Raw genomic sequence first — 23,908 nt, 5'->3', positions numbered from 1 at the left:
AAGATCACCACAGAAGTATCTGAGCGCTGAGGCCTGAGTGTGACGAGAATTACCACATAAGAGAAAGCCAATTACAAATGACTTTGTGTGAGGAACTGTTACATGATAACTAAATGTGTTGGCCTAAACCGTGTGCAAATTGCCAGACACAAGCTTCTACAGGTAAAGAAAGGTGACTGTGAGGAGATGCAATGACCAGCACTGTGGTTGTGTGCCTTGCTGCATTGTGAAGGAGACTACTAGACTAGATCTGAGTTATGGAAGTGCTCCTAAAGTTTACCTGCCGGCAGACTGTCAAAAGTGCAAGTGTTAGATTGTGTCATGGTTAGGATATGGTTAATGTCCTGTTCTCACAGGGTTAACTTTTGCCGGCCTCTCTTTGGATCTGGGAGGGGTATTTATACTCACTCCAGACTAGCATTCCCTGTCAGCTATACTGTTATTCTGGCTGTGTGTCTGACCCCCCTGGTGTGCGTGGATACTGCATTGCTTGTTTGATTCCCGTGTATGACCCGGTCTGTCCCCTCACTCAGTTCTCTGTCTCTCGTTTTGGTATTATTGTCTTCTATGGTTCTGACCTCCTGGCTTGGCTATTGTTACTCTGTTACAGTTTGTCCCTATTGTACCATCTGGTTTTCTGATCTATTGCTACGTCCTGACTATCCATTCTGTCTAACCCTTTGGTACTGTCCTGCTATCTCGCGCTTTGACCCGGCTTGATCTGTTTTACATCTCTGTCTATGCCCCTTGGTAACTTGTCCTGTAGTTACTTTTCTAGAGTTTCCCTGCAGCTCCTAGCTCTGTGGAGCTTAGGCCACGCCCCCAGCAGTCACACGCTTCAGGTCCTGATAGTCTGAAGCAAGCATCGTCACCGCTGCTGCCCCGCTCCACAGGTCTCTCTGAGCACTGTTTTTGTACTCAGGACTCGCGCACTGGCTCAGTGAGCAAGTGCAGTGCGGTGTTCCTGACAGATTGTATATAAACGGTCCTTGAATATACTCCATAGAAAACACCTGACACGTTTCTGGCATGTAGCCGCCTTTAGTCATAGTGAATATTAAAAAAAGCAAAATTAGGAACAATTTAAAACCCTTATCAGATTATCCATTTTGCTCTCAGTGGATAGACTTCTAATGGTTTTAAATAGTTTTTAGCTTTGCTTTTTATTTAATATTCATTATGACTAAAGGCGGCTACATGCCTGAAACGCGTCAGATGTTTTCTATGGAGTATATGCAATAATTCAGTATGTAGTTTTTTTTTAATGAAGATGGAATAAAATTATGATATTTTTTTTACAAGGAAGTGCTGGTTTTGGTCTGCAATTTTAAACGGCACTTCCGTACCCATCCTGAGCCAGTTTTCTTTCAATATCAGCAGGCAACAGGATTACAAACGTGGTGCATGATCTTTTCATGTTCTTGTATATATTAACTATGCAATTCTGTTGATACCTTGGACCTAGTAAAAACCTCTGTAACCATCAGGCTCGTTGCCACCCAAAGAGTAACATTTTCTTGAACTGATGCATGTCCATTTGCATTACTTGTTGTTATCCCTGTGATGGGAACCTCCTCCAACATGGTCAGTGCTCCATAAATTACCCTTACCTTACATATTCAGTGCATGAATAAAAACTTCAATAACTTTCTAATACACTTTCAATTTCCCGACATTTTTTTAGATGCTCGTTTGTAGTCGGAGAATGAAAACACTACAGTTACATTCTCAGGATTCTGACCTGAAAGTGGATTCGGCCTCGGGTTCGCTCTGAACAACGTACAGCAGCAGTAGTTGCACAAACCTCTTTGATAGGTTTCTACAACATACCCATCTGGAGTCCAGATTCTTTGGCTCATGGAGTATTGTCTAGACATTGCAACTGAGACGAGGACAAGACTGTTCTAATTCACGAACCGCAAATTAATATCTAGAAAAGTTTAAGTAAAGTTGCAATTGTGCCAGGACAATCCTGTGAATGGGATCACAAAATGGGTATGAGAGAGGCTATATAGATTTTTTTAGGGTTTTCCTAGGTATGTCTGATTTTGGAAATTTAAATTTTGGTATATATTAGAATTAGAATATTTAGGCAACATAAAGATCATATTGCTACCCATAACATACACAGTGGCCTTTAGAATTTTTAGGCTCCTTTGGATAGAATAGAAATTAAAATAATACTTTATTTCCTGTTGCCTATATAGCATCAATGCATCTGCCACACATATGGGCCGCATGGTGGTTCAGTGGTTAGCACTGTAGCTTTGCAGCATTGGGGACTTGAGTTTGTGACAGCAGGATTTTTGTTTATCTATCCTGACTCCATTTTTGATATTCTTCATGCATTTCCTCCTTTCCGAAATGGAGCTTGAGTCTGTGTGCATGTGTTGAAATAAGCAGTTCTTGGAACTGTCTAAAGACTCAGAAATAATGACGAAACAAAACTAACAGTAGAAAGATTCCTAGACTCTTCAGAATTAACTTTAGCCAATGAGATGCGTGTATGCTAATGCCAACACACAATTAGAGATAAGCTGAGCTAATTATATTGTTACCTTGTATGAATATTAAATACCTGTAAAACCCTGACCAAAGGATGCAATAAAGAGAGATCTGCTTTGATGCTCAATATATCAGCGTGGCTCTTCCATGCACGTATTTGAATTTTCTATTTAATTTGGAGCAGGCACGTCTCAGAACATCCTATATTATGTGGTGACTACAGGTTCAAATCCCACCATGGATTTCTTCCCACACTCCAAAGGCCATTGCAGCCACTTTCAGTGGTGAATAAGGTTCATCATGTACACTCTCTTGGGTTACACAGAACAGTATGTATCAAGCTGTTCTGTTGGATTGGACCAGAGGAGCTATCAGTGCTAATGCTGCAGAATTTAGCAGTTATAATCATTACTTTCCGCATCAGTCTGCCCTTTCATGCTATGAGATTATGGAAAATGTCTCACACCTGCAAGCGTTCATGCAGATTTTTGATAAGGAATGGAGCACCCAAACTTCTGTTGATACGCTATTTTGCTTTTGTGTCTTTTTTCACCAATTACGCAATTTAATAAAAACTAAGAACTGAATTTTTAAAAATTATTCAAATTAAAATACATATTGTATTCTGCTGCTCCAATAACAGAAGATCAGGGCAGAGGACTGCTGCTGCCCTGTCAGCGTACATAGCATCTAGACCACTGTTTTTATTTTTTGTCCGGAGTCCTGCCTGGGCCATTGTTCCTGTGATTATAGAAGGTAAAATACTTGTCCCAAAGTCCTGTATGCCCGTGTGTCATATGCAGAAAGATTAATATTTGATAAATCTAGGCTTTTTACAGCAATGCAAAACAACACTTTTTACAAGCACATCTCATTTACAATAATCATCCGGTTATTACTCCATGTTATTAGAATAACTATCTGTGAGTATAGATGCAGCCTCCTATCTATACATATATAGCTGCTTCTAATGGTATGAGTGATGTCACAGCGACAATGTTCCATGGCTGATGGTGTCACAATACACTGACAGTTCTTGATGCCGTGTAACGCCTGATTCTGTTGAGGGTTGTTGAAGGCGTTAGAGAGAGAGGAGTGTGGATATTTGTGATTTAAAACATGGCGAACAAAAAGCGCTTCAAGCGAAATATTGTTGTGTCCGACTTAGAGGACCACAGTGATGAGGATTACCACCAGGTGAGCCGTCACTTCTCTGCATTATTCTCATATATTACCAGTCTATGATCTAATAGTTTATGTGATCAATACGGCTGATTGTTGGCTTCTTAATAGCTGATATTGAAGAAAATAATCTTATTTGGGTATTGGGTAAATAATCAGCGACCTTAGAAAATCACAAGAGTTAATATCCATCTTACTAGACCGTCACTAACAATTTTTACTGTTATTAATATAAGAATAACATGTTCCTGCCCCCTGGATCTGTTCACTCATGTGCCCTTGTGATAACCAGAACTGGCCCCGTCTGTTATTTTCAGACCCGTAATGATGTTTCTGATGATTTATGTCACATTTCTTATATTTTTTCTCTTTTTCTAGTCCCATCCTAAGAAAAGATTGAGGCTTCCGGACCATCAACAAGAAGCTGGATTCAATACTGGTGTAACATCTAGAAAACCAGGTACTGATCCCCTATATAATCTATTCTCTGCTGATATGTGCCCCAGATATAGTGGGTTTAGTAGAACAGCTTAGCTCAGGATTGTACGGTTTGCAGTCTCTGTACTTTTTTTTTAATGTGTTGTGTGTGACTTAAACATGAATGGCCTATTCTTAGGAAAAGCTATCAGTGTTTAATCATTAGGGGTCAGATCTTCGAAAACATCCTACATTGTAAACTCAGGCTTCACCATTTGGGCAGCCATTTCTGGTACTGCAGCTCACCAATTGAGACTGGGTTGTAACCAATGAAGGGGACCATGATGACTTTTGCAGTTGCACTGTGGCCCATTCGTTCGCTTCTTCATTCTTTTGATAAGATACACACAAATCATTAAAAGTCTATCCTAAGTATATTCTAAGTATAACCTCCAATCTTCACGTCCTGGAAGATGTCTGTAATTGTCTACTATTGCAGTTACATATACGGTAATAACTGTCTCACATATTCCTTTTCCTTTTCTTCCTCAGGTGTAATTACATCTTTACCATCATGCAGCAATGACATCTACAGGTAGGATAAATCGCATCTTCTCCAACGAGGAGCTCAGGTCCCATTGGGAGACATTTCTATTGAATGCCCTTCACCCCAGCTTCATAAAAGACCCTGGTGGTTCCTGGGCTCCGGATTATTTTATCTGATTCATTTTTATCAGTAATTTCATCCATAATTTAATAGAGTTTTAATATTAGATTTTTCCCCACTGATTCCTATTTCTATATTTCTTTTTGCAGTTCCACCAATGTCATTGTTATATCTGATGATGATGATTATTCTAGTGGCGAGGAAGCATCATCTCGCAAACGTAAGGAGTAGTTAGCTGTGTTTTCTAGACACAATCTAGATTTGTGGTATTGGACATATTCCATTGATCCATTTTCTGTTCTGTTATATGATGTTCACAGGGTTCAGGACATCTGATATCGAAGCCGCTGCTGACTCTGAAGAGTACGCATCTCCAGTGATCATTAGTGACAGCGATGATGACGACGACTGTATAATAATGGCACCAACATCACATTTCAGTGGTCAGTGTCCAAAACTGTGGATTAAATCACTTATCTTTACAGATTATATACATTTCCCCTAAGGATAATCTAACAATAGATAGGTGCGTCGTGACCTGATAGACAATAAGTGGTCACAGGAATCACACTAAAGCCCCCGTTACACATAGCGATATCGCTAGCAATATCGCTGTAACGTCACCGATTTTGTGACATAGCAGCGATATTGCTAGCGATATCGCTATGTCTGATACTTACCTCCGACCGGCTCCCCCGCTGCTCATCGCTGGTCGCGCGAGAACGTCCTGGATCATTTCTCGTCATTGGCTTCCTGTGGCGCCGACGTGCGGCGCGTGGACGCGGGCGGGAGGACATCAGGATTGCCGTGTCTGACAGGAAAGTAACGACCCCCGACCCCTGCTGTGTCGCTGGTGAGATCTGCCTGGATGGCAGCTCACTAGCGACCACTTAGCGATGCACCAGCGATCCATATCGTTGTCGGGATCGCAGGTGCATCGCTAAGTGTAACGGTACCCTTAGAGTAGTGACCATGAATATCTGGTGCCTCCTCACTCCCTTTCAATGAAGGACTACAGATTTTGCTCCTCTCTATAAGAATATTGTATAGATACCTAATGTAATAATTACCAAAGATGAAAAGATTTTCATTGCACCATGTTTCCTTCCAGATACAGAATCATCTGGATATCTGGAGAGATCCACCTCCGAGGAGCAGTAAGTTGTATAAATTTATAAGATATGCTATAAATTAATAAGTTGTGCCTCCTACTGGTGGACATCCTCAGCTACCAGCTCAGTTCACACAATCCAGCTCTCACACATGTCTTTGATTGTTTGCACCCCCAATCCATGTCGGGGTTCAGTTAATCACCCCTCTCCTCCCTGTGTAATTCCTGGCACTCAGAGAATCCTTATACTGCCGCTCACATAGAGATGATATTAGATTCTTGCATTTGGCATTTTTGGGAGATTTATTCCAGTGTTGATTCCTCCACCTGCCCGGAGTCATAGCCAGTTGCTGACTGCCCCTATTGTATATGTACCTCTGACCTTCTACCATTGGGGTAGCCTAATCCTTAAATGGGAAATCCCTTCTAAATTGTAGGGGAAATGAATAAACACGTAAATGTTCCTGTTAGTTCTGAGATATAATCTAAGGCTTCATATATGATCTTCTGTTCTTTCCAGTGCTACTTGTAACATCAAAGGCTGCTTCATAGAGGAGATCACATGCCCGACATCTCCATATGTGAAGGACTTCCAGAAGACCAAACACGAGTTGGTAACACGGCTGATCAAGCTTTACAACATCACTGTGTTTGGGAACGAGGTAAAATACTATAGTCTTTGGGTTATACATCCTCATCTATATTGTCTTATCTGTAACTCTTCATGTAATCTTCTATGTAATACATCATCAATAACCTTTACTATTCCTCTATGTAAATGCAGAGTTATAGAGGTGTGGAGGTAGCACTCACCCCACGACCTGGTGCCTACGGGAGTCTTTAGGTCCAGTAGTCACAAGTTATACCTCCCTATTGTAGTGTCCTAGAAGGGACTGCATGTTTAACTTTGTTTATTAAATTGCATATATAATATATTTTATTTCTTCATTTCTCATCTTTAGCTTCCTGAAGACAAAATACAAATAAAGTGGAGTAAAAGACTGAGGCCAACATGTGCCTTCTGCATTAACATCTGGAAGGATAATGAGCAATATTCCACTATTGAACTGTCTGAAAAAGTGTGTGACTCCGCAGGTAAGTTTGATATGACAATAATATGGCAACAATGTGATATTTTGATGGAATTAGCAGGTTGTAAGGGCCAGACCGAAATTACTGCAACTTTCATAGCTCTTAACTGGATAATATCATTGAAACGCCTTAAAGGACCCCTTTTTCCTTAATTGTTGGGAATGTGGAGGTGAACAATGGATAAAATACACATAAATAGTGACTGCCAGGGATGTAACTAGGAATTACTGGGTCTATGGATCAGAAGAGTCAGCTTGGGTGATGGAGATCCTGCAGGTCCTATACTTGGTGAAATTTCCAAAGCTCCAGGTCAAATGTCTCTTGAGTCTTCCCTGTAACATGGCCTAGCACATTGGCTCTTGTGATGCAAAGTATCTTTATAAGCTATAATAATTGTATATTTTCTATCTTTAGAGCGCCTTAGAGATGCCTTAGCACACGAATTGTGCCATGCCGCCTGCTGGCACATTGATGGAGTACAAAACGATGGACATGGCCCTCTCTGGACATCCTATACTGAAATGGTCATCTGTGCTCACCCTGAGTTACCACCAGTGAGCACGTATCACGCGTATGAGATCAACTACACGTATAACTACATGTGTGCAGGGTGTGAATATAGGTAAGGAGATATTTTATTTTTATAGAATTACAAAAAAAACTACATTACTTCAACTAATATTATCTGAGATCAGGAGATCATTGAAGACTGAGATCTAATTTTCCATGAACAATCCATGTCTTCCCTCTAATAACTAATATTTCTGCCCTTTCTTGTCTGCTAATCCATGTTTTTTCTGTCTCCGTAGAGTTGGGCGTTTCACAAAAGTCAGAGAAGAGAAGGCATTTTGCCGTAAATGTGGGGGCAGTCTTCTCATGCAAAATGCCACCTTAGATGAAGACTGTCCATCTCTTTGAGGTCAGGCTCCATCCACATCTCAGGGAGATCCGTAGTCCAGATATTACACCTGACTCTGGAAAAATTCAGCAACCTGCAGAAATGTAGTCCGGCCCGTACTACCAAACAGAAGAGATTTATTGCTTTCGTTATCAAATGTAAGTATATAAGGTATGTTCTATAAATTGTATAGTAACAATATACACAACATTTATACAATCAATAGTGAGTGTCCAGCACATGTCATACTAAAGCAATGTCCTACATACTCACATTAGAAAGGATGGCAGATTAAGATTGTGGCCATTTATAAATAAAGGAAGTGAGCAAAAGGAAATATTTGTTTTTTTATATTTTATTCTGTAATGATTTATTTCACGTGGAAGTGCAAAAATGTAATAAATTCCATAAAAGTATTTAATATCTGAAATATTTTTGCTACTGTACTAACAAGTCATTCCTATAATCCACATTCACAGAACACACCATCACGGATGCATCTCCTGATCAAGACCTGTTTGGGTTTCTGAAAGCAGAAAATATGTCTAAAACACTTATGAATGTGTTTCTCACCTGTCGTGGCTCCGTACTAGACTTCCTTCTACTGCATTAGCCTACGACAGATTTTCCTGCTGGAAGATAGCAGACTGCATGTATATGTCTGTTTTTCCCCTGATTTACTGCATCCCTGCTGGAGGATACCATATTGCATATACATCTAAGCTGTTCCTGTAAGTATCCACATCTACGTAGGCAAGTGACCAGTTTGTCTCTAACTCTCTACATCTACCTTTACCGTGTGTCTCCTCACACCTGTCTCTGCTTGATCTGCTGCTTCCTGCTCTGCTTGTCTATCCGCTATCTTCCATATCCTGCTCTCCTGTTCTTCACATGCCATCCACTGCACCATCGCCACCTGCCCGTACTGCTAAACCTGACATACAGGTTGAAGAATCCACGCTATAACAGAATGTATAGCCTAACACAGAGTTGTGTAATGTAGACTCTGCCAAAAGAGCAAATAAAGATACCAATCGTTGGCTTACTGCAGTGTAGGAGGAAGTGTATGCTGAGAAAGTTTTGTTCTTAAAAAATAACCCCTTTTCCCACCTGTACCTTGCATTTATACCCTTCCACCAGATATCTGTAAACTAATGGATCCATATTAGATTCAGATTGACCAAATGTTCAGATATTGTCAAAATTGGCAGAGAGTTTAATGTTTTTCGGGTCTCCTGACTCTAAGCTAACGGATGATGTTGCAGGAGAGAAGGATTCGGCTGCAGGAGATAACATTTATACAATTGTCAGATACCAGTACATCTCAGGAATCACATATGGCGGATTAAGATTCCAGTATTAAAAGAAAAATAAGTGAGCAAAGGAAATATCAGTTTTTCTTAACTTTTTCTATAATAACTTCATTGTTTTAACAAGTCATTCCTATTATCCACATTCACAGAATATGACCAAGGTTGCACCTCTTCTTCTAAAAATAAGAATCCTGCTCACGGCCTGCATGTTTTTTCGAAAGCTGTGGACGACTTCACTTCTCCAAGCAGTGACTATGCCTACAACTCCTGCGAGTGTTCATCCTAATGGAGAGTTGCTATCTGCCAGAGTCCTCATAAAGCCGGGAGGAGCAGAATTATACCAACCATTGGCCTACTGCAGTAAAAGAAGAAGAGTATGCTGAGAAAAATTCATACAATGAAAAATGTAATCTCCTTCATTACCAACAAATAAAAACTATTTATTTATTTCCTTCTCCTGTGTCCAGCTGCCATCCTTAGGAACTTCAGCTTGTTGAGATCCAAAATTTGCCTGACACCATGTCTGGCACATAGTGAGAAAAGTAAAAGGAAATCTGTTAGACAATCTGATAACTCAGTCACTGAAAATTACAAAGGGAACTTGTTTTCTTTTCTTTTTTAACTAATGAGATATTTTGGTAAAAATAAGCTATCGCCTTTCCAGGTCCGTACTTGTCACCAGGCACTGGATGTCCAAAGCCTAGGGAGACGGGTCACCAGGATATAAGACACAAATACAAATACAAACTGCGCGTGATGGCACTTCCAGGGTCAGAGGAGTTCCAATAAGCTCCCTGCCCTAATGTGCGGTGGCGTACTCACACTGCTGATATTGCTGTAACATGTTGAGGTCACCTCATCAAATTGCGGAAGTCACTGAAGAGCGCCACACAGAAGGAGAAGTGTCGGGAGCAGATAAGCATGTAGAGCCAAAAATTGAGCGGGCTTTTACTGTAGACTCACATTTAGGGGCAGTTTTACTGAAGACTGGGGGATAGTGCAACTTATGGTGCAAAAGAAAGTCAGCTCATCTAGTCCAGCTTCAAGTTTGAGATACCAATTGTTAAAATTCAGTTTTTATTGGTTGCAATTAAAACAGTGCAGAAAAAATACCATTGTATGACCAAGTTTTAATTGCAACCAATAAATAATGGATTTTAATTAACCATGCCACAAACATGAAGCTGGACCATTGTGGACAGTGATTTTTTTCAATTGTTAGGGTGCTGACAGAAAGTGGAAGAGTGCGAGAGACAAATTGGAAGGTGGACAGTATGGGTAGCAGGCGCTGTATGAAGAGAGGGCAGTATGGGATGCTCAGTATGGAAAAAGGGCAGTGATGGGTGAGTATGGAGAAGGAGCAGCATTGGGGTACTCGGTTTGGGGAATGAGGAGCATGGAGTGGGCGTCTTGTGGAAAAGAGTGAGCATGGCAGGCGCAGTATGGTGAGGGGCAGAATAGCAACAGAGTGTGGCGAAGGGCAGCATTAGGGGCTCAGTATGGAGAAGGGTCAGCATTTGTACTCGGTATGGAGAGAGTATTGATTGGTGGGCTCAGTATGGAGAGTGGGGTAATGTGGAGGGCTCATTATGGAGAATGAGGCAGCATGGCGGGCTCATTATAGAGAAAGTGGCAGTATATGGGGTCAGTATGGAGAGTGGGGCAGTGTGCAGGCTCAGTATGGAAAAGAGACAGTGTGTGGAGCTCAGTATGGAAAAGGAGCAGCATGGGGGGCTCAGTATGGAGAAGACACAGCATGGGGGGGCTCAGTATGGAGAATGGGCAGCATGTGGGGCTCCGTATGGAGAAGGGGCAGCATGGGAAGGTCATTAAGAAGAAAGGGCAGAATGGAGAAAGGGAGCATTGGCCTTATTATGGCTACTTGGACAGCGTGAGATGTTTCTTATGGAAAGTGGGACAGCATGGCGGGGTTCCGTATAGTGAGTGGGGCAGCATTGGTGATCAGTATGGTGAGTGGTGCAGTATGTGTTGCTCAGGTACATTTACACTGGAGAATTACAGCTTTTAAAAGATCGCCGACCAGTTACATGAAGCCGATCAATATTCGTTTCATAGCCTGTTTGGATAGGCTAATTTCACCTTCATGTACATAGAACAATTATTAACATGATCAATCTGAGTGTTTAGAAAAGCATTGTCCACAGCAGAACATGTTCTCATGCATCAGGTGATTGACAGCCTGTTTATATAGACCAATATTCTACAAGGAAAGAATTAAAAGATCTGGAAATGTTTATCTTGCAGAAAAGAAGGCTCAAAGGAGACTTAAGGGGGCTTTACACATAGCGATATCGCTAGCAATATCTCTAAAGTGTCACCGAATTTGTGATGCAGCAGCGATACTGCTAGCGATATCGCTACATGTGACACTTACCTCCGACCGACTCCCCGGCTGGTTATCGGTGATCGCGCGAGATCGTGCAGGTCCATTTCTCGTCGGCGGCTTCCTGCTGGTGCCAACGAGCGACGAGTGGACGAGGGTGGAGGATGTCATCATCGCCGCGTCTGAAAGGTAAGTGACGACCGCTGCTGCGTTGTTGCATCGCTAATGAGATCTGCCTGTTTGGCAGCTCACTAGCGACCATTTAGCGATGCACCAGCGATCCTGACTGGGTTGTATCATGGTCGATATCGCTGGTGCATCGCTAAATGTAAAGGGGCCTTTACACTGGGTAGCAATGTTTTGAACTTTTGTCTTTCAGGCTCCATATCTCACCATCCACTACGGCTTGAAATGTGAGACTACGATCATTTTATAAAAGAGATAATGCTAGCACAGCCAATGGTGGAGGTGCCACTGGTAGGTTCTCAGACCGTGGAATATGTTATAGAAGACCGGGCACACTCTCTAAGGCCTGTTTCACAGTCAGTCAAAATCCACCGTTCTGCCAAAACAACGGATATGCCATTTTTGTAAGCGGATTCATTTTTTTCCCTTAGACTTACATTAGTGACGGATTGCGATGGATGGTCATCCGTTGCATCTGTTTTTTGACCGATCCGTCATAATTTTGGCATCCGCTGTCTGGAGTGGACGGACAATGAAACATTTTTGTCTGCGTAAATACAGCGGATTGCAATGGATCCGTCGCTGTCCGTCATGCGTTTTAATGGATGCCTATGGGCGACGGATCCGTTGCCAACCGTTAATTGACGGAATCTCTCTCTCTTTCCAGAGTCATAATACTTTATATTTCATGCACTTGCGCCTAAAGTGGATCCGTCCAAAAAACGGATGTGTTTTGGGGCAAAACTGAAACGGATCTGTTTTTGCACACTCTGGCGGATTTTGACTGACGTCAAAAAACTGAGGTATGAAACAGGCCTAAAATGCAGTGAAAGGAACAAGAGAATCCTGCAGTCCAAGTCTATCTTATAAAATGCAAATTCTATTAATGATAAGCAGGCACATATTAGAGAAACAAGACAATTATAGTAATGAAGTAGACAATGAGTTAATAACCCGGAGCCAAAAAAGGACTAACAAACCAGCAACCAATAGGTTAACCCCTTTACTCCCAAGGGTGGTTTGCACGTTCATGACCGGGCCAATTTTTAGAATTCTGACCACTGTCCCTTTATGAGATAATAACTCTGGAACGCTTCCATGGATCCCGGTGATTCTGACATTGTTTTCTCGTGACATATTGTACTTCATGTTAGTGGTAAACTTTCATTCATATAACTTGTATTTATTTGTGAAAAAACTGGAAATTTGACAAAAATGTTGAAAATTTCGCAATTTTCCAACTTTGAATTGTTATGCCCTTAAATCACAGAGATATGGCACTCAAAAAACTTAATAATTAACATTTCCCACATGTTTACTTTACATCAACACAATTTGGGAACCAAAATTTTTTTTTTGTTAGGAAGTTATAAGGGTTAAAAGTTGACCAGCGATTTCTTATTTTTACAACACCATTTTATTTTTAGGGACTACATCACATTTGACGTCACTTTGAGGGGTCTATATGATAGAAAATGCACAAAAGTGACACCATTCTAAAAGCTGCACCCCTCAAGGTGCTCAAAACCACATTCAAGAAGTTTATTAACCCTTCAGGTGCTTCACAGGAATTTTTTGAATGTTTAAAAAAAAAATGAACATTTAACTTTTTTTCACCAAAAAAATTACTTCAGGTTCAATTTTTTTATTTTACCAAAGGTAACAGGAGAAATTGGACTGGAAAAGTTATTGTGCAAGTTGTCCTGAGTACGCCGATACCTGATATGTGGGGGGACCACTGCTTGGGCGCATGGCAGTGCTTGGAAGGGAAGGAGCGCCGTTTGACTTTTTCACTGCAAAATTGGCTGGAATTCAGATCGGATGCCATGTCAATTTTGGAGAGCTCCTGATGTGCCTAAACAGTGGAAACCCCCACAAGTGACCCCATTTTGGAAACTAGACCCCCCAAGGAACTTATCTAGATATGTGGTGAGCACTTTGAACCCCCAAGGGCTTCACAGAAGTTTATAATGTACAGCCGTACAATTAAAAAATCATATTTTTTCCACAAAAATGATCTTTTCACTCCCAATTTTTATTTTCCCAAGAGTAACAGGACCCCAAAAGTTATTGTGCAATTTGTCCTGAGTACGCTGATACCCCAGATATGGGGGTAAACCACTATTTGGGCGCATGGCAGAGCTCGGAAGGGAAGCAGCACCATTTGACTTTTTTGGCTGGAATTGAGATCGGACGCCATGTCGCGTTTGGAAAGCCCCTGATGTGCCAAAACAGTGGAAACCCCCCAATTCTAACTCCAACCCTAACCCTAACCCTAGCCCTAATGGGAAAATGGAAATAAATAATTTTTTTTAATTTTATTATTTTTCCCTAAAAAGGGGGTGATAACGGGGGGGGGGTTGATTTACTATTTATGGCGGGTTTTTATGTTTGGCGGCTGTCGCACGCTAAAAGACGCTTTTTATTGTAAAAATAGTGTATGCATCACCACATTTTGAGAGCTATAATTTTTCCATATTTTGACCCACCAAGTCAAGTGAGGTCTTATTTTTTTGCGGGACGAGTTGACATTTTTATTGGTACTATTTTCGGGCATGTGACATTTTTATCGCTTTTTATTCCAATTTTTGGGACGCAGAATGAACAAAAACCAGCGTTTCATGAATTTCTTTTGGGGGGGTGCGTTTACACCGTTCCGCATGCGGTAAAATTGATAAAGCGGTTTTATTCTTCGGGTCAGTACGGTTACAGCAATACCTCATTCATGTCTTTTTTTATGTTTTGGCGCTTTTATGCAATGAAAACAATTTTATATAAAAAATAATTATTTTTGCATCGCTTTATTCTGCGAGCTATATCTTTTCAATTTTTTCGCTGATGACCTGTGGGGACAGTTAGAGATGATCACTCATCTGTGGCTCCACCCACCAGTGTTGGTAGAGGGTCAACTGGAGTACGAGGTAGGGCCCATCATTGATTCACGGTGGGTGCGCCGGAGACTTCAGTATCTTATTCAATGGAAGGGATATTCCGTTGAGGATCGGTCATGGGTTCCGGCCAGTTCAGTGTACGCTGATCGACTGGTGCGGGCTTTTCATGCCAGATACCCTGAGAAACCTGGGGGTCCAGTGGTCCCCCATTAAGAGGGGGGTACTGTCATGGTTAGGACATGGTTAATGTCCTGTTCTCACAGGGTTAACTTTTGCCGGCCTCTCTTTGGATCTGGGAGGGGTATTTATACTCACTCCAGACTAGGATTCCCTGTCAGCTATACTGTTATTCTGGCTGTGTGTCTGACCCCCCTTGTGTGCATGGATACTGCATTGCTTGTTTGATTCCCGTATATGACCCGGTCTGTCCCCTCACTCAGTTCTCTGTCTCTCGTTTTGGTATTATTGTCTTCTCTGGTTCTGACCTCCTGGCTTGGCTATTGTTACTCCGTTACAGTTTGTCCCTATTGTACCGTCCATTGCCCGTTCTGGTTTTCTGATCTATTGCTACGTCCTGAGTATTCGTTCTGTCTAACCCTTTGGTACTGTCCTGCTATCTTGCGCTTGATCTGTTTTACGTCTCTGTCTATGCCCCTTGGTAGCTTGTCCTGTAGTTACTTTTCTAGTAGTTTCCCTGCAGCTCCTAGCTCTGTGGAGCTTAGGTCACGGCCCCAGCAGTCACGTGCTTCTGGTCCTGATAGTCTGAAGCACGCATCGTTACCGCTGCTGCCCTGCTCCACAGGTATCTTTGAGCACTGCTTTTGTACACAGGACACGCGCACTGGCTCAGTGAGCAAGTGCAGTGCGGTGTTCCTGACAAATTGTATATAAACGGTCCTTGAATATACTCCATAGAAAACACCTGACACGTTTCTGGCATGTAGCCGCCTTCAGTCATAGTGAATATTAAAAAAAGCAAAACTAGGAACAATTTAAAACCCTTATCAGATTATCCATTTTACTCTCAGTGGATAGGCTTCTAACGGTTTTAAATAGTTTTTAGCTTTGCTTTTTATTTAATATTCACTATGACTAAAGGCGGCTACTTGCCAGAAACGCGTCAGATGTTTTCTATGGAGTATATGCAATAATTCAGTATGCTGTTTTTTTAATGAAGATGGAATAAAGTTATGATATTTTTTTTACAAGGAAGTGCTGTTTTTGGTCTACAATTTTAAACGGCATTTCCTTACCCATTCTGAGCCAATTTTCTTTCAATATCAGCAGGCAACAGGATTACAAACTTGGTGCATGATCTTTTCATGTTCTTGTATATATTAACTATGCAATACTGTTGAAACCTTGGAACTAGTAAAAACCTCTGTAACCATCAGGCTCGTTGCCACCCAAAGATCAACATTTTCTTGAACTGATGCATGTCCATTTGCATTACTTGTTGTTATCCCTGTGATGGGAACCTCCTCCAACATGGTCAGTGTCTCCATAAATTACCCTTACCTTACATATTCAGTGCATGAATAAAAACTTCAATAACTTTCTAATACACTTTTGATTTCCCGACATTTTTTTAGATGCTCATTTGTAGTTGGAGAATGAAAACACCACAGTTACATTCTCAGGATTCTGACCTGAAAGTGGATTCGGTCTCGGGTTCGCACTGAACAACGTACAGCAGCAGTAGTTGCACAAACCTCTTTTTTTTTTTTTTAATTCATTTATTAACCATAAGCAGTTATATAACACACACATTTGGTACAAGATACCAGGCTTGATACAAAAGTGTATATATATATGCTCAGATAACATGAAAACGTGAGGCATAACATGTACACCAACCGTGTGTAAATAAAGCAAACATAGTATCAATTAAATCACAGTAGTATTGTGTCATGGTATTATACCAGTAATAAAACCTGCCTGGCTTCTAAACCCTACCTACATCTACCAAAACATAAACTAATCCGCAGCCTACATCTATACAATGAGCAGTTTACTGTGTGACATCTCCGCTCTGCAAAGTGAGATGAGAGTTCCACCTCTCCCAAATTTTCTCGAATTTACCCGGGCACCCTCTATTCTGATACAGTGTACATTCATATGGGATAATCGAATTTACCAGAGAGATCCAGGACCCAAGAGAAGGAGGCGAATTCCCCATCCACCGCAATGCTAGTATCTTCCGTGCCATGAATAGAGTCTCCCGTAGAAAAATCCCAACATAATGACCCCATACTTCCTCATCCCACACTCCAAACAGACAGCTCAGTGGTTCAAGGGGAACTGGGGTTTGTACCAAAGATGTTAATAATGATCTCACCTCCCTCCAGTATTGCGCAACAACAGGACAGCAACAGATCATATGGATAAAGTCTGCATCTATTGAATGACATCTCAAACATTCCGATGACGGATATCGGCCCATCTTAAAGAGTCGAATTGGAGTCAAATGCGATTGATTAATAATATACAATTGTATCATCCTATTGTTGGCAGACGGAGATACCCAGATTGGTGACTCCAGGATTTCTTCCCATTCCTCACCCTGTGTATCTGGGATGAGCCTCTCCCATTTCTTCTTAACGGAATCTAAGGTACATTCTGTCCCCACTGACAACAAATATGTATATAGAGAGGCGATGAGACCCTGAGGGCCCTGTGATTTGAGAATCCCTATCAGGGGTAGAGGCGAAATGGCATTATCCATACCCGTACATCTCATGTGCGACTGGAAAGCTGATCTTAACTGTAAATAACTGAAAAACTGGGATCTCGGGACACTGCGATTAACTTGTAATTGCTCAAAGGATACCAATGTTCCATGATCATATAGATCACCTACCGTAGAGACACCATACTGAACCCAGAACTCAGCGGATGGATGCTCCAGTAGTACCGGGAGGTAGTCATTATTCCATAGGGGCATTTCAGCTATAACATCCCCAAATCTAACCTCCCCCCTAATCCGTCTCCATATCGATCGTGCCAGACGAAGCAGAGGTAGCAGTTTCGGGACATTTATTTTTTATTTTCTTCATTTCCAAAAAACCCAGTGGGCAACTAATTCCTGTAGCATGAAGTAGATGACCCTCAGAATTCGGGAGTGGACCTCCAGGCATCCATGTACTTATGGCCTTGGTCTGTCCAGCTAGATAATATAAAAAAAATCGGGTAACGCTGCCCCTCCTCCCCTCTTGGGCCTCTGCAAAGTGGTTAGTTTAAGTTTAGGCCTGGCTTTCCCCCAAATAAAGGATGTGGTTTGGGCATTCAGATTAGCAAAAAAGGATTTGGGCACCACCACCGCACTATGTTGAAGAAAGTAGCTAAGCTTGGGGAGTAATATCATTTTAATTAGATTAATATGTCCGGCTACAGACAGTGGAAGTTTACCCCAAATCGCGAATTTACCTTTGACCGTCTCCAATAATGGTTGTATATTGAGTTGCTGATCAAATTTACTACCTTGAGAGATGTGAACACCCAAATATTTAAAATTGGTTACAATGGGCAGTAGGGAGAGAGTCTCCAGTCGTGGCATTGGAGCATGGGAAAGAGGCATCAAAGCAGATTTCTCCCAGTTTATGTATAGGCCAGAATATGTACTGAATTTATTTATGGTAGTGATCACTCTTGTCAGGGTCTCCTCCGCCTCGTCCATAAATATCACCATATCGTCAGCGTATAGGCCTATGGTATCCGTCCGACCTGCTATTTCTATACCAACAATATTAGGGGAAGATCTTATACGAATTGCCAGCGCCTCAATAGCAAGAGCAAAAAGGGTCGGGGAAAGGGGACACCCCTGACGAGTTCCCCTATACAGTGAGAATGATTCAGATATGGAGTTATTTACGATGACCCGGGCTTTGGGCTTCATGTATAAAACATTAACCCATTCTTGGAATCTATCACCAAATCCATACCTCTGCAAACATGCACGGAGAAAAGGCCATTCAAGCGAGTCAAAGGCCTTAGCCGCATCTAGCGATGCCAGTGCCCATTCATTATCTGGTACCAGAGAGCTATATTGAACCACTGACTGGACTCGTCTGATATTTATGGAGGTGCTCTTCTCTGGCATAAAACCCATCTGATCGGGGTGTACAAGATCTAATATAACTGAATTTACTCTTTTGGCCAAAATTTTTATAAAAATTTTATAATACACATTTACTAGTGATATAGGCCTGTAAGATCCACAATCTAAAGGGTCCTTCCCCTCTTTTTTAAGAACTATTATATTGGCCTCGCAAAAGGACTCCGGCATGCATCCCCCCTCCCAGATCCCACGAAACACTGTCAACAAAAGTGGCGCCAGTATATCCTGATATTTCCTATATAACTCCACAGGAAATCCATCCGGCCCGGGGGCCTTCCCGGAGGCCATGTCTTTTATGGCGTCCTCTACCTCCTCCAGAGTAAACTCAGCATCCAATAAAGGCCCGCTGGGAAGGACTCGGCGTGGGAAACTCTATATCTGACAAATAATTTAGACACTCCGGGCCGTCCACATCAGTCTTAGAATTGTACAATGAACCATAATAGTCAGAAAAGCATTTTAGTATCTCCTCAGTTGAGGAAACCAAAGTACCACCCGAATCACGAATCTGTAGAATTGTGTTGGTTGCATTATGCTGCCGCACTAAGTAGGCCAGAAATTTACTTGCCTGATTCCCCATTTCAAAATAAGACAGCCGGGCAAAAAATAATTTACGTTTCGTCTTGGTATCAGTGTATTGAGCATATAACCTTTGAGCGGCCAGCCATTCTACCCTATTACTGTTAGCTTAATCCTATATATAGGCTGCCTCCAAGTCTTTGAGACGTCGCTCCATCTCGCCATCCTCCTCCGATGTCACCTGCCTAATATGAGAAATCGTAGAGGATAGACAACCCCGTAAATAGGCTTTAAGAGTATCCCAAAATACATTAATATTTCAGGGTTTGGAGTGGGACGAGACGAAGCAAAGTAACTGATCTATCGCTCTATCAGGGGATGTTATCAACTTCAGCCAAAAAGGGTTCAGCCTCCATGCCATCCTATTAGTCAATGGCCCAAATTTAAGCTTGAGAATAACTGGACTATGATCCGAAATCCCCCTGCTTCCATGTTTGATATCATCCACCCATGCTGCCAGACTGCTGGACCCAAAAATGTAATCTATGTGAAACAGAGAGCGTTTAGTGGAGGAATGGCAAGTGTACTCCCTCGTCTCTGGATGGCGCACTCTCCATAGATCCAGCCACCCACTACCCGCCATGAATTGTGACAGTTGGGACGTGCCCTGGGGGGAGACCCCACCCTGTATTCCATCACCCAGTCTCAATTTATCAAGATGGCTATTCATGACCAAATTAAAATCTCCCATACAGATGACATGTGCATCTGGGTAATTTAAAGCAAAGCTTAGGGCCTTTTGAATAATTGACATATTGGCCGGAGGGGGATTATGAATGCAAAGAATTACATATTTCTGAGAGTTAATCAGCGCATGCACGAACACAAATCGTCCCTCGGGGTCCTTCCAGGCCTCAATGGCCTCCCACCGAACATCCTTATGAATTAACAGTGAAACTCCCCTTGAGTAGCTAGTGTGAAAGGCATGTATAAACCATTGCACTCACGGTTTCTGTACCCACCTAACCGTATCTCTAGTCAGGTGCGTCTCTACCAGAGCCACAATGTGAGGACGGTAATGTCTAACTTGTGAGAACACCTTAATTTTTTTCCGAGGGTTTTTTATGCCTCACATACCAGGTCATACAAATCAGCTCAGAACCCATTCCTCCCTATCTGAACATGGTGCATAGAGGTGCCCGATCCAGGTGCAGAGACCCCACACAGATAACAGAATTTGGCGTCGGCTGCGGCCTACATCTAAACAACTATAAAAATTAAAACTTTTGAAAAAGAAAAAGCAAAACAGGAACCTAGTAACAGAGGCGTACAGTCTTATGCCCCTATCAAAAAATAAACAAGGGGATACCATCACTGAATACAGCGTCCGTTATAGCTGGTATCTGAGAACTCGCCGAGAGAGCTCCAAATAGACCGCTAATTGAGAGGATCTAAAGTGACAGCCCCCACATTAGGATTCTTTCGCAGGGGATCCCCTGTGGGACCGCAGTCACTCAGTCGCCTCAGTCGGATCTGTAAAAAATATGGAGGAACCTTCATGAATAACTCGAAGATGAGCTGGATACATCATCGAGTATACAATGTTCCTGTCCCTGAGTCGTTTCTTGACCTCGGTGAATTGTGCCCGCTGTTTCTGCAGTTCCATGGAGAAATCCGGAAAGATGGAAACGACAGCATTGTCAAACTTAATAGGGCTTTTCAGTCATGCAAGACGTAGAATGGTATCTCTGTCCTTACAATTGAGCAAGCGTGCCAGGAAAGGTCGAGGTGGGGCTCCCGGAGGCAGTGGTCTTGTTGGGAACCTGTGAGCTCTTTCAACAGCGAACATTGAGGAGAATTCATCCCCCAGAGAGGTCTTAAGCCAATCCTCCAAAAACTGCTCAGGATGCTGACCTTCCGAGCGCTCAGGCAGACCAACGATACGGATATTAATTCTGGCGCATTCTGTTTTCCAGGTCATCCGCCTTCTGCTTCCAAGCATTCATGGAGCCCGCCACCTTTGTTAACTTAGCCTCCATGAGAGTAATGGTATCCTCTATCCTAGACACCCTTGTCTCCACCTCCGTAATGCGTCCCTTCATGGCCTGCTTGTCCTGACGAAGTCTCCCCACCTCCGTATAAACATCCTCAATTTTCTCCGTCAGGGATGTCCTGGTTAAGGAGATAGCCTGCATCAATTGCTCAGATGATTGTTTAAGGGTCAGTTCCTCCTGTTCCATCTCCTCCTCACACCCAGAAGGGCGATTTTTGCGCTGAGCCTGAGAGGAAGTGCTCCTATTATGTCGTGCACTTTCAGCAGGGTCCAGTGTAGCAAACTCCTTCAATTTCTCCACTGCCGCTCCTGCCCCTTTTAGTCGGCTCATGGTTATCTGCAGCACGGTCAAATGGAGCAACTAAAATGCGTGGTCTAGGTGTCACCCACCAGAGATGGAGGCCACACACAATTGTGAGCACTGTGCAGGAGAGTCTCTTGCAGCCTGGGGAGGGAGAGGGCAATCACAGCAGGGTTATTAATAGATATTTATAGTTCCAACACAGACCGCAGATAGGAGGCCACATACAATTGTAAGCACTGTGTAGGAAAGTCTCTTGCGGCCAGGGGAGAGAGAGGAAGCCCCACAGAGACAGCAGGAGTGGGGGAGGGTGCTCACAGCCTCCCTCGGTAATGGCACCAGCTGGCGCAGTGAGGGGTTAACGGACAGGGAAACACGCAGGGACCAATTTTTCACGACACTCACCGCGTGTCCCCTCTATCGGTCTGCCGGTATCTACACTGCCCACGGTGCAAGATGGCCGCCGCCTCGTGGAGGAGCAGGATCAGCCGCCCGCTTCGGTCTCCTCAGCCGCCCGCCAGCAGAAACCACCTCACGTCCTCCCACAGGGTACCGGGGGGGTCCCCACTTCCAGGGGGTCTAGATCGCCACCAGTAGGTCACTCAAAAAGGGGTCCAGATGCCAGGATTAGTCCAGGATTTTGAGGAGCTTTCACAGCAGCATCCTCTCCTGCTCGCTACATAGCCACGCCCTCGCACAAACCTCTTTGATAGTTTTCTACAACATACGCATCTGGAGTCCAGATTCTTTGGCTCATGGAGTATTGTCTAGACATTGCAATTGAGACGAGGACAAGACTGTTCTAATTCACAAACCGCAAACTAATATCTAGAAAAATTTAAGGAAAGTTGCAATTGTGCCAGGACAATCCTGTGAATGGGATCACAAAATGGGTATGGGAGAGGCTATATAGATTTTTTTAGGGTTTTCCCAGGTATTTCTGATTTTGGAAATTTAAATTTTGGTATATATTAGAATTAGAATATTTAGGCAACATAAAGATCATATTACTACCCATAACATGCACAGTGGCCTTTAGAATTTTTAGGTTCCTTTGGATAGAATGGAAATTAAAATAATACTTTATTTCCTGTTGCCTATATAGCATCAATGCCTCTTCCACACATATGGGCCGCATGGTGGTTCAGTGGTTAGCACTGTAGCTTTGCAGCACTGGGGACTTGTGTTTGTGACAGCAGGATTTATGTTTATCTATCCTGACTCCATTTTTTATATTCTTCATGCATTTCCTCCTTTCCGAAATGGAGTTTGAGTCTGTGTGCATGTGTTGAAATAAGCAGTTCTTGGAACTGTCTAAAGACTCAGAAATAATGATGAAACAAAACTAACAGTAGAACCATTCCTAGACTCTTCAGAATTAACTTTAGCCAATGAGATGCATGTATGCTAATGCCAATACACAATTAGAGATAAGCTGAGCTAATTATATTGTTACCTTGTATGAATATTAAATACCTGTAAAACCCTGACCAAAGGATGCAATAAAGAGAGATCTGCTTTGATCCTCAATATATCAGCGTGGCTCTTCCATGCACGTATTTGAATTTTCTATTTAATTTGGAGCAGGCACAACGTCTCAGAACATCCTATATTATGTGGTGACTACAGGTTCAAATCCCACCATGGAATTCTTCCCACACTCCAAAGGCCATTGCAGGCACTTTCAGTGGTGAATAAGGTTCATCATGTACACTCTTTTAGGTTACACAGAACAGTATGTATCAAGCTGTTCTGTTGGATTGGACCAGATGAGCTAGTGGGTCGCCCAACCCAGGGCCGTGGGGTACTCGGTACCGGGCCAGTGTCAGGGGAATGTGTCACAGCAGCGGTGACCCGGTCCGTGGCCCTGGGCACCCAATATCAATGGCGGTGGTGTTAAAGGTGTTAGAGTTTATAGGTATAGTTCGTGACGCCACCCGTGGTATTTGGCAAGTGAGGTGTTAGCCAACGCTGAGTACAGATCCTCTGGGACTGATGGTGTGATGCAGCAGAGATGGTATAGCTCCCCACAGGTGGAGCTGTAGTCCCAGGGCAGTGTAGGTACAATGGATGAGGAGAGGCACAGGATGGTGTAGATGTTTTTACCCAGGTATAGCGATGCGGGAATAACTGGAGGACACCAGAGCATGCGGTTCCAAAGCTTTACTCACTGTTTGCAGTTCACACAACTGCTTGCCTCCGTACTGTGTTCTCTAGGTCAGGGCTCCAACCAACCTCCAGGCAGGACAGGACTCTCCCTTCCACACTCCGCCAATATGAACCTTCACTGAACGACTCCTCAAATGCGCCTT

General features: G+C 42.7%; 1 long non-coding RNA gene across 1 annotated transcript; it reads left to right on the top strand.

The window, feature by feature from the left end:
• The first annotated feature begins 7,775 nt into the window (after positions 1–7,775).
• On the top strand, positions 7,776–9,633 carry LOC141057888 (uncharacterized). Its single transcript, XR_012222040.1, has 3 exons — positions 7,776–8,030; positions 8,352–8,603; positions 9,335–9,633. It is a non-coding gene; the product is annotated as an uncharacterized lncRNA (long non-coding RNA).
• Positions 9,634–23,908: the final 14,275 nt, after the last annotated feature.

This window comes from Dendrobates tinctorius, unplaced genomic scaffold (assembly GCF_039654945.1).
Source record: "Dendrobates tinctorius isolate UK_male_01 unplaced genomic scaffold, ASM3965494v1 ptg000205l, whole genome shotgun sequence".
In the NCBI taxonomy this organism is placed as follows: Eukaryota; Metazoa; Chordata; class Amphibia; order Anura; family Dendrobatidae; genus Dendrobates; species Dendrobates tinctorius.
The sequence above is the reverse complement of the archived record's forward strand: the minus strand, read 5'-3'. Positions and strand labels throughout refer to the sequence as shown.